Source organism: Mobula birostris, chromosome 7 (assembly GCF_030028105.1).
Source record: "Mobula birostris isolate sMobBir1 chromosome 7, sMobBir1.hap1, whole genome shotgun sequence".
In the NCBI taxonomy this organism is placed as follows: Eukaryota; Metazoa; Chordata; class Chondrichthyes; order Myliobatiformes; family Myliobatidae; genus Mobula; species Mobula birostris.
Genome location: NC_092376.1, coordinates 122,690,544 through 122,706,174, shown reverse-complemented (window position 1 = coordinate 122,706,174; position 15,631 = coordinate 122,690,544).

Sequence of the window (15,631 nt, the reverse complement as noted above, 5' to 3'; positions counted from 1 at the left end):
CAATCCCTTTGAGGGTAAAATCCCACACAAGGTAGTAGTTTCAGCCCAGTACATCGTGAGTAAAACACTCCCAACCATTGAGCACATCTACACGAAACATTGCTGTAGAAAAGCAGCATCCATCATCAAAGATCCTCACCACCCAGGCATGCTCTTTTCTCACTGCTATCATCAGGTAGAAGGTACAAGTGCCTCTGAACTCACACCACCAAGTTCAAGAACAGTTACTACCCCTTAACCATCAGGCCGTTGAACGAAAGGGGATAACTACACTTGCACAGTTTGTTTACTGTTTACAGTTCTTGATGTTTACAGTTTACAGATGCTGTTTACAGTTACTGTTCTATAGATTTGCTAAGTATGCCCTCAGAAAAAGAATCTCAGAGTACATACTGGTGTACATATGTGGTGACTCTGATAATCTACGCTGAACTTTGAACTTTGAAAATGGTAACCCTTACACGAATCAAAATGGATGTTTTTAAATAAAATTAATCTTTGTGAAGGTTGGACTATGTACTTTGACCATTATTTTCTAAGACCCATTCTAAAATTTTATGATCTATTCTAAGATCCAAAACTTTTCTTCTTTTCCTGCTCTCAGCTATTCAGAGTTCTTCATTTGCAATAAAAAAAAGCAGTACTATGACAACAATGGCAGCTATTACACCAGTTCAGTACAAAGATTATTTTCATTGTATTGCATACAAATGTTAATTGTGGGAACATTTTTTTTGTTAACACACGTTTGATTCAACAGAAACATACATTTGCTTAAATAAGTAATTATGTAATATGGCAATTAAACGTGTCATTTCTTTAACATGTTATTTAATATATAAAATAGCCTATGATGGTCAAATTCTGACCATTGACGTACATTATATGTTGCATAAGCTGGAAGTTGCCTGTTACACCAGTGGCGTGCAGAGTGGCAGTGATAGTCCTCCATCTCTGGTGGTGTTCCTGGCTTCCTTCATCATGTCAGTAGCTTCCTCTCAGTTTTCACTGCTGTCAGTCATGCAAGTCCCGGGTGGAGACTCAGGAATACCAATGCACTCAGATGTAGGATTCTTTATTGCAGTTTCCATAACAATTTTGTTTTGCCAGTCAGGGTTGTTAGTCCTGAGCTGAACCCCCGAACCTGGAGGACTGGTGGACCACTCTTAGTCTGTTCGATATGCTTTGACTGGATTGCCCTGGGTGATGCTACCAGGAGCCAAAGCATAAAACCCTGACTGCAGCCAACATAGCTCTCCAAAACATGACAAGGTTGCGGACCTCATGGAAGTATATGTTGCATTATGTGAAAAACACTAAATAAATGTATATGTTTTTATATGTTGCATACATAAATTTATTTAGTGCTTTTCGCAACCTCAGGGCATTCCAAGACTTATACAGCAAAAAAAAATCCGGTGTTGGAACAGTGGAAGTATCAAAATCAATTCAGTAATAAGCAAAAGAAGACATTGTCAAAAATTTCATAATTTCACAGTTTTACATTGCAGTCGTGATAAATGTCCAAAACATAATACTGACTCTACAACACTTCAGGAACTTCTGACAGCAACAGTTTTCTCTTCTTTCTAATACTGCATATAAATATTCTCAGCAACATTGTTAGCAAACAACAAATATGTAAAACTCACCCAGTACTTTGATATACTACTGCCATGGTTATAATGCTTTTCACGGCTGGGTATAACTGAGGAACACTCTTGACAGGCTTTCAGAAGTTAGTCCAGGTTCAATCCTGAACACAGGTGCCTCTGTGTATATGTTTCACATTCTCGCTGTGACTATGTGGGAGACCTCAGTTACCTCCACATCCCAAAGGTATGGTGGTAGGCCAACTACCCACTTCAATTTGCCCCTCAGTGTCAGTTAATGAAAAGTAAAAAAGCTTAAAGAGGAATTGATGGGCAAGGTCAAGAGGCAATAAGTGGCCAAGCTGCAAGCAAAATGGGAAAAGTAAAATGGAACTCCTGGCATTTGACATGGACTTGAATGGGATAAATTGTCTCTTTCTATGACTCATTATAGAGTAATAAAGATGTAGAGTTAAATAGATCACCTGGCCCAACTCATGCAAGCTGACCCAAGTGTCTATCTGAGTTATTTCCATTGTCTGAGATTGACCCAAATCCATCTCGGCTTTGTTCCAATCCAGATGTTCTAACTATAACAAGGAAAACGCAGGTGGAGCAATAAACAAATTAGTGCACATGTTTACTTATTTATTGACATACAGCATGGGATAGGCCCTTCCAGACCTTCGAGCCATGCCGCCCAGTATCCCCCGATTTAATCCTAGACCAGTCATGCGACAATTTACAATGACCAATTAGTCTTCCAAGCAATAAGTCTTTGGACTGTGGGAGGAAACCCACACCATCACAGGAAAAACGTACAAATGCTTACAGGCAGCTGCGGGAATTGAACCCGGGTCGACTGTACTGTAAAGCGTTGTGCTAACCACTATGCTACCATGCATGTGATGAGAGATTATATATGAAATATCCACAAAGCTTAGTGAAAATCTGCTTAAGACAAAGGTGGTCACTCTAGTTAGTTTCCTTGTTTGAGTTCTTTTCGCATTCCCAGATCAGGCATTTTCAAATCCTTTACAGCTCATCCTGAGACCATTACCCCTCTCCACTTGGACTTCTCAAACCTTACTATGCCTCCAGATCAATATAGGATGTTATCAGTAGACTATTGTCCTTGTGATGAATTCCTGCTTTCTTTACCCTTGAGTCTATAATGCAGTTATAGGTAGCCCTTCCCTTTGTTTCAATATTTAATCTTATTGCAGGTATTTCCCTTCACACACCATTCCCTCATCTTTTCTTTATGTTTTGTTTATCTCTAACTTTTCTCAGTTCAGATGAAAGGTTATTGCCTTAAACATTATTTACACTCAGGGCCACTTTATTCGGTACCTCCTGTACCTCATAAAGTAGCCACTGAGTGTATGTTCATGGTCTGCTGCTGCTGTAGACCATCCTCTTCATGGTTCAACATGTTGTGCATCAGAAATGCTCTTCTGCACATTACTGTTTTAACACGTGGTAATTTGAGTTACTGGCCTCCCTGTCAGCTTGAACCAGTCTGTCCATTCTCCTCTGACCTCTCTCAATTACAAGGTGCTTTTGCCCAAAGAACTGTCACTCGATATTTTCCATTTATCGCACCATCCTCTGTAAACTCTAAAGATTGTTGTGCGTGACTATCCCAAGGGACCAGCGGTTTTTGAGATACTCAAACCATCCCATTTGGCACTAACAATCAATCTACAGTCAATGTCACTAAGACCACATTTGTCTCCATTCTCCCCATGTTTGGTCTGAAGAACAACTGAACCTCTTGACTACGTCTGCATTCTTTTCTGCATTGAGTTCCTGACACATGATTGGCAGATTAGATACAGTACGTGCATTAATGAGCAGGTGTACCTAATAAAGTGGCCACTGAGTATATCTCTCTTGTTACATATATTAACAGACCTGTGGAGTATTTGCAGAATTTTCTGTTTTACTTCCATTTTATTCATGTTTTGACATTTATTCAATAGTTGTCTTAAGGACAATTAAAACTGGGACTCTGCCACACTCAGAAGATAGCAAAAATGTTTAAAATGTTTCAATGGTGTATTGACTTCACCTGGTTGAGATGTTTAACTGAGTGGAATTCATTGGAAGGGAGTAATAAAATTTGGATGGTACCTGGCAATGATAGCCTTGCAGAATTTTACTTTCTTAAAGATAGCAAAAATTTAATATCAGGCAACATGAAGTGGCTTCATTTGGGCACCTTAGGCATTTTGTTTTCACTTATATCCTCATCCAGGTACAATACATGCGAGAGTTTGGTTAGCAGACTGCAGGATGAGTTGTGCTAATGCAACAAAAATTGGCGTCTCCACATTAACCTCCTGCTGCCATTGCAACATTGCTCAACATTTGAAGCAGTGGGTTAGCCAGAGCAGTAGAGTGTGGAAATTACAGATCATCAAAAGACAGCAAAACAACTTTCTGTGTTTAGTAATGCTGTAGCTCATGAAGACTTCAATCATGCCTTGACAACTTCAATTTAACACCCATACAGCAGGAAATCCAAGCAATTGCTCACATTTCCTGTACTAAAACATTCATGTTAAACTGTCATGTTAATTGATTATGTTTTCTTGCCTTCTGCCAATAACTTAACCTTATATGCAAGACCTGTAACCTTATTTGCAAGATCTGTGACCTTCATCCCTCTCCACCCCCTTCACAAGCTCCCTCCACTTCAATTTGCATTTGCATTTCAAAAAGCCTTCATAAAGTTGTTGGATACCATAAGCATTTAGTAGCAGTCTTATATGTATCTCTCCTTTCTAATTGCTAAGACGCGTAAAACCGATGGATTCAAGACTAGAAATGTGACCCAGCTGGTTACATAACATGTCATTGCCAATCAACGTTACTTCTTATGCTTTAATAATTCAGAGTATCTCTTTAAGGTATTAAAATTTATTAACACAGAGTTCTTGAGTGATAAACCAGTTTTACATTTTTCTCATATTTTATCAGATACATTTAATAGGATTCTAAATACATTGGATTCTGGTTAACTGGGCCAGCCGCTTATTTGGGACGACTCTTAAAGACCAAAAACAAATGGAGAAAATAGCTGGGGTTCCCTTCATTTATCTGGGGCAGGAGACTGTTGCAAACATTTTCTAACCAGCATCGTGCACATCGTGTGGCCGCTAGACACTACACCGCGCATACAGCAACCGGTTTTTAAATGTATGTTACCTTTGGTCCCCACAGGACACTCCGCTCTACCCTGTGGCTCCAAGCAGCTGTTTGCATGTGGCCACACCTTGGGTCACAGCTTCAGCTAGAGGGCTAAACTGGGCGTGGGTAGCTGGTGTGTCTCATACCTAGGGACATGCTTGTCCTAGCACGCAAAGTCAGCTCTCGCAGACTGGGTAGATGAGATCCACAGTGAGATACAAAGGCATTTCTGCAATGCTACGTCGAAAGCACAGGGTATGATGAGGAATAGAAGAAGTCAAGGTCATCAGATGCAACCATGGAAGACTCCAGTTGTGACGTCTACTTGTCCCACTGGACCAGAGTTCTGACTTCAAGAGAATGGAACTGCCCCAGTGCAACAGCTTTTCCACTTTAAAAACACTTCCGCACAAATTTCCTGTCATCGTCAGATATGATGGACAACCACCATTAGTATTGGTAGTGTTCTAAATTGTTCTGTACTTCATTTAAATTCAAAATTTGTTACTCAGTTAAATGGTAGCTGATGAATACTGAAGCAAATTATTTATTAAGTACCTTTGCTTCAGTATTTTCCAGCGAGGAGATTACTGAGCCTCTAGCAATGATCTTTGCATCATCAATAGGGATGGGAGAAGTACCAGAGGGTTGAAAGGTAGCAAACGTTGTTCCCTTGTTCAAGAAAGGGAGTAGAGAAAACCCAGGAAATTATTGACCTGAAAGCAATGAGGCATGGAATCCAAAGAGACCTTGCCTTGTGAATTCAGAAATGGCTTGACCACAGAAAGCAAGGAGTGATTGTAGATGGTTCGTATTCTGCATGGAGGTTGGTAACCAGTGGTGCTCTGCAGGGATCTGTTCTGGGACCCCTCCTCTTTGTGATTTTTATAAATGACCTGAATGAGGAAGTAGAAGGGTGGGATAGTAAGTCTGCTGATGACACAAAAGTTGAGGGTGTTATGAATAGTCTGGAGGGTTTGTCAGAGGTTACAGCTGGACATCGATAGGATGCAGAACTGGGCTGAGAAGTGGCAGATGGACTTCAACCCAGATAAGTGTGAAGTAGTTCATTTTGGTAGGACAAATATGATGGCAGAATATAATATTAATGGTAAGACTCTTGGCATTGTGGAGGATCAACAAGATCTTGGGGTCCATGTCCATAGGACACTCAAAGCTGCTGCGCAGGTTGACAGTGTTGTTAAGAAGGCACATGTTCTGTTGGACCATACCTTGTTCATCAACCGTTGATTGAGTTCTAGAAGTGTGAGGTATATAAGACCTTGGTTAGACCCCACTTGGAGTACTGTGTTCAGTTCAGGTCACCTCGTTACAGAAAGGATATGGATACAATAGAGAGAGTGCAGAGGAGATGTACAAGGATGTTGCTTGAATTGGAGAGCATGCCTTATGAAAATAGTTGAGTGAACTTGGCCTTTCCTCCTTGGAGCAATGGAGGACCTTGTGCTCTCTGGACTTTAAAAGGATGAGGGGATGATCTCATTGAATTCTATAAATTCGAAGGGAGCTTGATAGTGTAGATGCTGTGAGAACAAACATAGACCGTGGAGTAATATAACACTGAAAGAGGCCCTTCGGCACACATTGTTTTGCACTGCCTATGATGCCAATTCAAACTCATCTGATTTGCCTGTACATGAGCTAAATCCCTTCATTCCCGACTTGTTCATCTATATGTTTTTTAAACATTGCCATCGTATCTGCTTCCGCGAGTTCCTCTGGCAGTGTGTCTCACAATCCTACCACTCTCTTTCAAATAAAAAAACTTGCCTCATAACTCTCCTTTAAATTTTCCCTGTCCTGGATTAAACCTATGCCCTCTATTATTTGACATTTTCATCCAGGGAACATATTGGTCCTGAATTGTGGCCAGAAGTTCTAGTCGATATTGGGGAAATTAAAGTCACCCACTACAACTACCCTGTCGGTTTTACATCTTCCGCCTCTATTACACCCCTCTCTATCATGTCTGGAAAAGCTGAGTCCTGGAACACTGAGCTGCTTGTCCTGCCTTCTTTCAACCAAACCCCTGTAATGGCTACACCACTACAGTTCCATGTACGAATCCAAATCCTGAAATTCATCTGTTTTACCCGTAGAATATCTTGTACTGAAATAAAAAATACACCTCAGACCATCAATCCCACTGTATTTGTTAAGCTGGCCCTGCCTGTTCTTCCTGTCAGCCTTAGATAGCCTAACTTCTGACTTCCCCTCATTCTCCCAACTTGCTGACCAACTGCTCTGATTCCCATTCCCTAACACACAAATTTAAACTGTTGTGAATAGTACTAGCAACCCCTCCACCCCCCCACCCCCCTGGCAAGGACATCCATTTTCAATACAATCTCTCCTTTCTGTGCAGGTGCCCAGGGAGAGAACCCATTTTATTCCTTCCTTATGCACCAGCTCCTTAGCACTCATTTATCTGACCTGTCGTCCTGTTTCTAACCTTGTTCGTACATGGCGTGCGGTGTAATCACATCTTTAGAGGTCCTACTTTTTTAACACTACCTGACTCCCTAAATTCTCTTTACAGGACTTCATCTCTTTTCCTGCCTGTATCATCAATAACAAGATGGACCATAACCTCTGCTGCATCCCTCCCCTTTCATAATGTCCTGTGCCTACTCTGACATACTGGACGTATTTTGTAGTCTTTTCAGAGCCACAGAATTGTTTGTCTATGCCCATGACTAAGGAGTCCCCTATCAATATTGCTTGACTTACCCTGTTGTGTAACACAGCCATTGTGGAACCTCTGATCCTGCTACTGGTGTAATTTTCTCCAGAGAGGCCATTTTCCCCAACAGATAGACTTACTGGAGAGGGGAACAGCCAGGGAAGAATCCTACACTACTTGCCTGCCCCTCCTGGCAGTCACCCATCTATCCAACTGAATCTTTGGTGTGACCACTTCCCTTAAACTTCCTGCCTCCTCGTTGAATCCAGCTGCTGTTCCACTCATCCATGTGATCTGCAAGGGGCTGCAGTGGGATGTATTTCGGGCAGACATAGTTGTCTGGGACACTTGATCCCCCAGATCTCAGAGGAGGAGCATACCATTCCATTGACTGCCAGTTCTGCCTCTTTAGTTAACCTGTGGACGTACCTTACCTTATTGCTGCTCGACCTTGTCACCAAAGCCCGGTGTTCAACAGCCTGCACTTTTAACTTACCAACTGGGTTTATACATCAGGGCAGCCCTTCTCAAAATTCACACTCCAAAATGGCTGCTCTGCTAAAAACTGCTTCCTCTTTATTTGCTGTATTGTCTAACGGAAGTACAGCTAAGAGCTGCTCATCTGCAATGGACTGTTCAAATTTCCTTTGCTTTCTTGGTGCCTAGAACTGGCAGGTGCAATTACAGGATAAAGGATTGATTGATGAAGAGTGAGATGAACGGATTGTGCATCTTTGAAATGCTCTACTACTTCCTATCAATTTAAATATATTTGCATGAGAAGAAACATTTAGGGCCAGTGCTGACCTATGTGAATAAATTGCTTCTGGCTGCCAACTTTCTCCCATTGTCTCATTTAACTTCCATTCTTTCTGCATGAGAAAGAAAGGGAACTTCATTAGCCAATTGTGGCATGGAGGGTCAGAGGTAAGGTCATTCATTCCTTTTCTTACAACATTCACAAATGTAAGCAAGGAGTGAGAAGATGGCACTCAAGAGCAGGAACCTGGGTGGAATTGTAGCCTCCTTTGCACCTGAGGATGGCGCTTATAGCCAATCAGTAGGTCAGTTGTCGGAATCTTTTAATAAATAAAGATTTACATTGATGTAGTGCTTTCCTCATTACCTTAGAACTTCACATAGCATTTTATAGCCAATATGGCTCTTTCTTTTGAAAGTCAGTTCCTGTAATATAGCAAAATTGGTAGCCAATTTGTATGGAGAAGCTTCCACAAACACAAGTTACATTTTTAAATGAAGATAACTGAATAATAAACACTGGACAAAAATAATTTACCTCTTCTTCTTGAGAATATGTGTGAATATGCTTGTGCTCTTTTATGTAAAATAATTCTGTCATGATTTTTTTGAAATTAAAGTCTTAACATTAATGAAAACCTAAGACTACTTGCACGCTTTGGTTTGATTCCATATTTTTATTGCTGCATTTTTAACTTGAGAGGGTAGTTGAGTCACAGCAATAAGCTTTGTCATTAACCTTAACAGCTACAAAAACAAAAACAATATTATATTTTTGCCAGTTTCTTATTCAAACTCTTTTAAAAAGCCCTACTGGCATTAACTTGTTTGGGATGTACTGATAGTTACCACAGGTAGTTTCACACTTAAAACCTGCTATTCCTTGGGAGCATGGGTAAGAGATACCATACTGCAATGTTAGCTCTGAATATATTTGCAATAGTTTTCAACTAATTTCAGCTAAATTGTTTCCATATTCCTGAATCAGTGTGTCATGGATTGTGTATTCCAGAAACTTCAGCAGAAGTAAGGATAGAGGTTACAACTAAGCAGGTGATAGCCAGATCCATAAATCTATACATTTTCAAGCAATTGCACTTATTCAGCTGAGCACCACTGGCTCCTGGTAGAGCAAATCCGTCCCCCACCAGGAAGGCCTCAAAGCTCTCCGCTTCTTTTTGGATTCCAGACCTAACCAGTTCCACTCTACCACCACTCTCCTCAGTCTAGCGGAATTAGTTCTTATTCTTAATAATTTCTCCTTTGGCTCCTTCCACTTCCTCCAAACTAAAGGTGTAGCCATGGGCACCCGTATGGGTCCCAGCTATGCCTGCCGTTTTGTTGGCTTTGTGGAACAGTCCATGTTCCAAGCCGATACTGGTATCCATCCGCCACTTTTCCTTCACTACATCAACGACTGCATTGGCGCTGCTTCCTGCACGCATGCTGAGCTTGTTGACTTCATTAACTTTGCCTCCAACTTTCACCTTGCCCTCAAATTTACCTGGTCCATTTCCGACACCTTCCTCCCCTTTCTTGATCTTTCTGTGCTTATCTCTGGAGACAGCTTATCTACTGATGGCTACTATAAGCCTACGGACTCTCACAGCTACCTGGACTATTCTATTCCTCTTCCCACCCTGTCTCTTGCAAAAATGCCATCCTCTTCTCGCAATTCCTCCATCTCTGCCGCATCTGCTCTCAGGATGAGGCCTTTCATTCCAGGACGAAGGAGATGTCTTTCTTTTTTAAAAAAAGGGGCTTCCCTTCCTCCACCATCAACTCTGGTCTCTAATGCATCTCCCCCATTTCACGTACATCTGCTCTCACCCCATCCTCCAGCCACACCACCAGGGATAGGGTTCCCCTTGTCCTCACCTACCACCCCACCAGCCTTCGGGTCCAACATATAATTCTCCGTAAGTTCTGCCACCTCCAATGGGATTCCACCACCAAGCACATCTTTCCCTCCCCCGCCTGTCTGCTTTCCACAGGAATCACTCCCTACGTGACTCCCTTGTCCATTCGTTGCCCCCATCCCTTCCCACCGATCTCCCTCCTGGCACTTATCCTTGTAAGCAGAGCAAGTGCTACACCTGCCCTTATGCTTCCTCCCTCACCACCATTCAAGGCCCCAGACAGTCCTTCCAGGTGAGGCGACACTTCACCTGTGAGTCGACTGGGGTGATATACTGCGTCCGGTTCTCCCGATGTGGCCTTTTATATATTGGTGAGACCCGACGCAGACTGGGAGACCGTTTTGCTGAACACCTACGCTCTGTCTGCCAGAGAAAGCAGGATCTCCCAGTGGCCACACATTTTAATTCCATGTCCCATTCCCATTCTGATATGTCTATCCACGGCCTCCTCTACTGTAAAGATGAAGCCACACTCAGGTTGGAGGAACAACACCTTATATTCCGTCTAGGTAGCCTCCAACCTGATGGCATGAACATTGACTTCTCTAACTTCCATTAATGCCCCTCCTCCCCTTCTTATGCCAGCCCTTATCTATCTATTTATTTATCTATTTATCTATCAATCTATTTATTTATTTATTTATCTATCAATCTATTTATTTATTTATTTATTTATTATTCCCTTTTTTCTCTCTCTCTCTTATTTCTCCCTCTGTCCCTCTCACTATAACTCCTTGCCCATCCTCTGGCGCGCCCCTCCCCTTTCTTTCTCCCTAGGCCTCCCGTCCCATGATCCTCTCCCTTCTGTAGCCTTGTACCCCTTTTGTCAATCAATTTTCCAGCTCTTAGCTCCATCCCTCCCCCTCCTGTCTTCTCCTATCATTTTGGATCTCCGCCTCCCCCTCCCACCTTCAAATCTCTTACTATCTCTTCTTTCAGTTAGTCCTGACGAAGGGTCTCGGCCTGAAACGTTGACTGTACCTCTTCCTATAGATGCTGCCTGGCCTGCTGCATTCACCAGCATTTTGTGTGTGTTGCTTTAATTTCCAGCAGCTGCAAATTTCCTCGTGTTTGCGAAGAAATGATTTGACTGAATAAGCATGGCTGAAGATTCAGGAAAAGTTGGAATATCCCAAGAAGTCTTAATTTATTACATTAACAGTGTATCAACAGCATAGCTACATTGGGAGTAAATATTAGCCCAATATTTGCATCAGCAGCAAACCATTAGCACCCGTTGCTAGTTTATAGGATAAGTCTGCAGTTAAATTTACCAAACCACCTGCATCAAATTTCTGCAAAGTGCTGTCACTAGCATTATTAATGAGGCTCTCCATGGTGACAGTGTCTTTACGGGTAGAAATGCATGCATTTGAAGTGTTAGAATAAAGATACCAGGCTAAACAGTGGGAAAAGTGTTGGCAGCTAGATTCTTCACATCACCTTCTGTTTATGATGTCAGAAATCTTCAATGTTCTGAATGTTAGAAATGTACACCATATACAAAACTGCAAAAAAAATTACATGATATTTTAAAACATATTGAAAGAAAACAAAAATACTCAAAACATTTGAAACTATTTGATATATTTAACTAAATTCTATTAACTGAGAAAAATATCAATTGTCTAATACTTGAATGAGACGAATCGGTGGATGAGTGGCATTGCAAAAATAGCCTTGCACTCAAATATCAATAAGACCAAGAAGCTAATAATGCTCTTCAGGAAGAGGGAATTGGGAGAACACATACCTCTCCTCATTAAGACATCAACAAAGGAAAGGGTGAGCAGGTTCAAGTTCCTGGGTGTCAACATCTCTGAAGATCTATCCTGGGCCTGACATGTTGATGCAACTACAAAGCAGCTACATTCCATTCAGAGCTTGAGAAGATTAGGTATGTTACCAAGGACTCCAGCAAATTTTGACAGATGTATGGTTTGGAGAATTCTGAATGGCAGCATCATTGTCTGATATTGAGGCACCAAAGCACGGGATCAGTAGATGTTGCAGCTCGATCCATTATGGGCACTAACCTCCCTAATAGGCAATGCCTCAAGATGGCGGTATCCATCAAGCCATGCCTTCTTCTTATTGCTACCATGAAGGAGGAGGTACACTAGCTCATTTTATGAATAGCTCCTTCCACTCTGCCATCAAATTGCATGAACTCATGAACATTTTCTCACCCTTTTCCCTCTTTTGTGCTACTTTTTTTTATTATAGATTATATTAATTTTTATATATTGTGCTGTACTGCTGCTGCTGCAAAAAAAACTAATTTTATAACATGGGTCATTGATAACAACCCTGATTCTTCTTTGGTTCCTTGCAGCCAATCCATCCCACTCAAACAAGGGGAGGTCCTGGCCTTCTCAAACTCCTGGGTTTTCAGGCAGATTTCTAAGAGCAGGTAGCCCAGGGCACCTTAGAAGTCCAAGTCCTGGCGGCTATCTGAGGTTAACATTAGAGAGATTTTATATTGTGAACAGCAGCTACAGTACCTGAGGAGCTCAATCTATGTATTAGCAAGGATACAAAATCCTTAAAGTTAACTGATTGATTCACTGATTCGGAGCTTAACACCAGAGCATAGTCAGGAGAAGTTGGTGGACAGTTACTGACAGGCTGAATTTGTGTCTTCATGTACAAATAAGCAGGAATCCCAGACATGAGCTATACTAATGCAGGAAATTGCTGGCACACTCTGATGAACACTTTATTCCAGAAATAGATATAATTGACAGCAGGATTAATAGGCAGCATTAGGAAAGACCATTCATCTTTCATAGTCCTTAAGAAGTAGTTTTTTTATTACAGCAATACTACAGAGATACATAACAATACCAAAAAAAACAACCAACAGGTACTTCAGTCACGGTCCCAATTCTGTGCTAATCCAAAAAGGCTGCAGAGAAAAATGGCAGTGAGTTTTCACTGTCTGGTGAAATCACAGCTGGACCATATCATTACCAGTGAAAGTGGGAGAAAGGACAACTTCTTCAAATCTCCATTACTTCAGCTTTTTGAAACTGCCATTATGGGTTCCAACACCCTGCTAATTTATTTAGGCAATCAGCTATGTTTGATATTTCAAATTCAGCGTTGTTTGTCGTGACATGCAGTGATATATATATGCACAGGTGCAATGCAGCAGCGTTACGGCACCTACGGAATGTATATGAAGGGTGGATGCAGGGAGCTTGTGCAGCCATTAGAGGGCATCACAGGTCAGCTTGCTCTAACTTCACACTTTGTACTGTCGCAAGGTGGGAGTATGAACCCTGAAAAGATCCAACCCCTGTCAACTTTCATGGCACCACTGCATCTGCATGGATGTATCAATTAAACACACATTGGAGATGGACAAACTGGCTTGTGTTCCCAGGGTCACAGTGACAACAGGAAACTCTGATAGCTGCAGGGTTAATGATAAGTTAATAGCTAGGGCTGCTGAGCCTTATTGATGAAATATCTGTGTTCTCGTAGTCCCTCTTTTAGTTGGTCACTATGAAGTGATGAGTTAATTTTCATGTTAAATCTCCCTGATAGTAGTCAAGTCAGTACGTCGTTAGCTTTGATCTTGGTGGTGGTGCTTGAGTTTATCTGTGAAAATGTTCACAGGAAGAAGTAAGTCATAGAAGTTCTTGTCATATGCACAAATGGGGTGAGGTGGAAGTACAATGAAAAGCTTGTTTGCAGCAGCGTCACCGGCACCTAGATTCAGACAGCACATAGAATACAAATTATATATAAATGATACAAGACAGTGAACAGAAAAGAATACTGAGCACAACAGGATATCACTGTAAAAATATACACAATCAGAGACAAGTCCACAATCGTGCAAGCGGTGGTCCAAAGTGTTCTTTTGCTGAGGTAGGATTAGGGTTGTGCAGGTTGTTTCAATACCCTGACTATTGCAGAAATTAACCTTCTGGTATGGAACTTCAGGCTTCTGTACCTTCTGCCTGATGGTGGTAATCAGAAGAGGGAATGACCCAGAGGTCATTATAGATGCAAGTTCAAGTTTACCTGATAACAGGTGTTCAAAATACAGAACATCACTAGTAATGTCAATTCAACATAGCTGACAGACCTGGTCATTTCCAATGCCTTGTGTAGAGGATTCAGTTGTAGAGTCCTTGAATAGGTTGTGGAATCAGTTCGGAGGTGAGGTGAGTGAAATTATTCTCACTGGTTCAGAGCCTGTTGGCCTGAATGGAGGGGTCCTTGATGGTGGATGCTGCTTTCTCCTGGCAGTGCTCAATGGTGGGGAGTGTTTTGCCTGTGATGGACTGGGCTGTATACGCCTCTTTCTGTAGACATTTCCATTCTTGGGCAGTGGTATTTCTATACCAGACTGTGGTGCAACCAGTCAGGATGTTTCTCCACTGCGCTTCTATAGAAGTTTTCAAAGTTTTAGATGGCATGCTGAATCGAAGAAAGTAGTAATGTTGTCCTGTCTTCTTTGTGATGACACTTATGTGTTCAGAATCAGAATCTTCGGGCTCCTGTACTTCCTTGATGGTAACAATGAGAAGATGGCATGTTCTGGGTGATGGGGATCCTTAATGATGGATGCTGCCTTTTTGAGGCACTGCCTTTTGTAGATGTCCTTAATGCTGGAGAGGCTAGTGCCTGTGATTGAGCTGACCGATTTTACAACTTTCTGCAGCTTTTTCTAATCCTAGGAAGTGGCCCCTCCATTCCAGATGGTAATGCGACCAGTTAGAATGCTCTCTATGGTATATTAGTAGAAACTTACAAGAGTCTTTGGTGACATGTCAAATCTCCTTGAGCTCCTAATAAAATATAGCTGATGATATGCCTTCTTTACAATTGTGTCAATATATTGAGCCCAGCATAGGGATATTGACACCCAGGAACTTGAAACTGCTGAACCTTTCCACGGCTGATCCCTTAATGAGGACTGGTATGTGTTCCCTTGAATTCCCCTTCCCGAAGTTACAATCAATTCCTTGGTCTCACTGACACTGAGTACAAAATTGTTGTGACGCCACTCAACAGCTGATTTATCTCACTTCTGCAGCCTCTTCATCCCCAGCTGAAGTTCTGCCAACAATACTTGAGTCATTGGCAAATTTATAGATGCTGTCTGAGTTGTGCCTAGCCATACAGTTGTGGATGTAGAGAGAGTAGAGCAGTGGGCTAAGCACACATCTTTGAGGTGCACTAGTGTTGAACAGCACTGACTGTGGTCTCCCGAGGAGGATGACAAGGATCCAATTGCTGAGGGAGGTACAGAGGCCCAGACTTTGGAACTTGTTGATTAGTACTGAGGGTATGATTATGTTGTATGTTGAGCTGTAATCAATTAACAGTAGCCTGATGTAGATATTGCTATTGTCCAGGCGATCCCAGGCACAGTGGAGAGTCAGTGAGTCTGCATCCACAGTAGTTCTATTGTGGCAATAGGCAAATTGTGGCTTGTCCAGGTC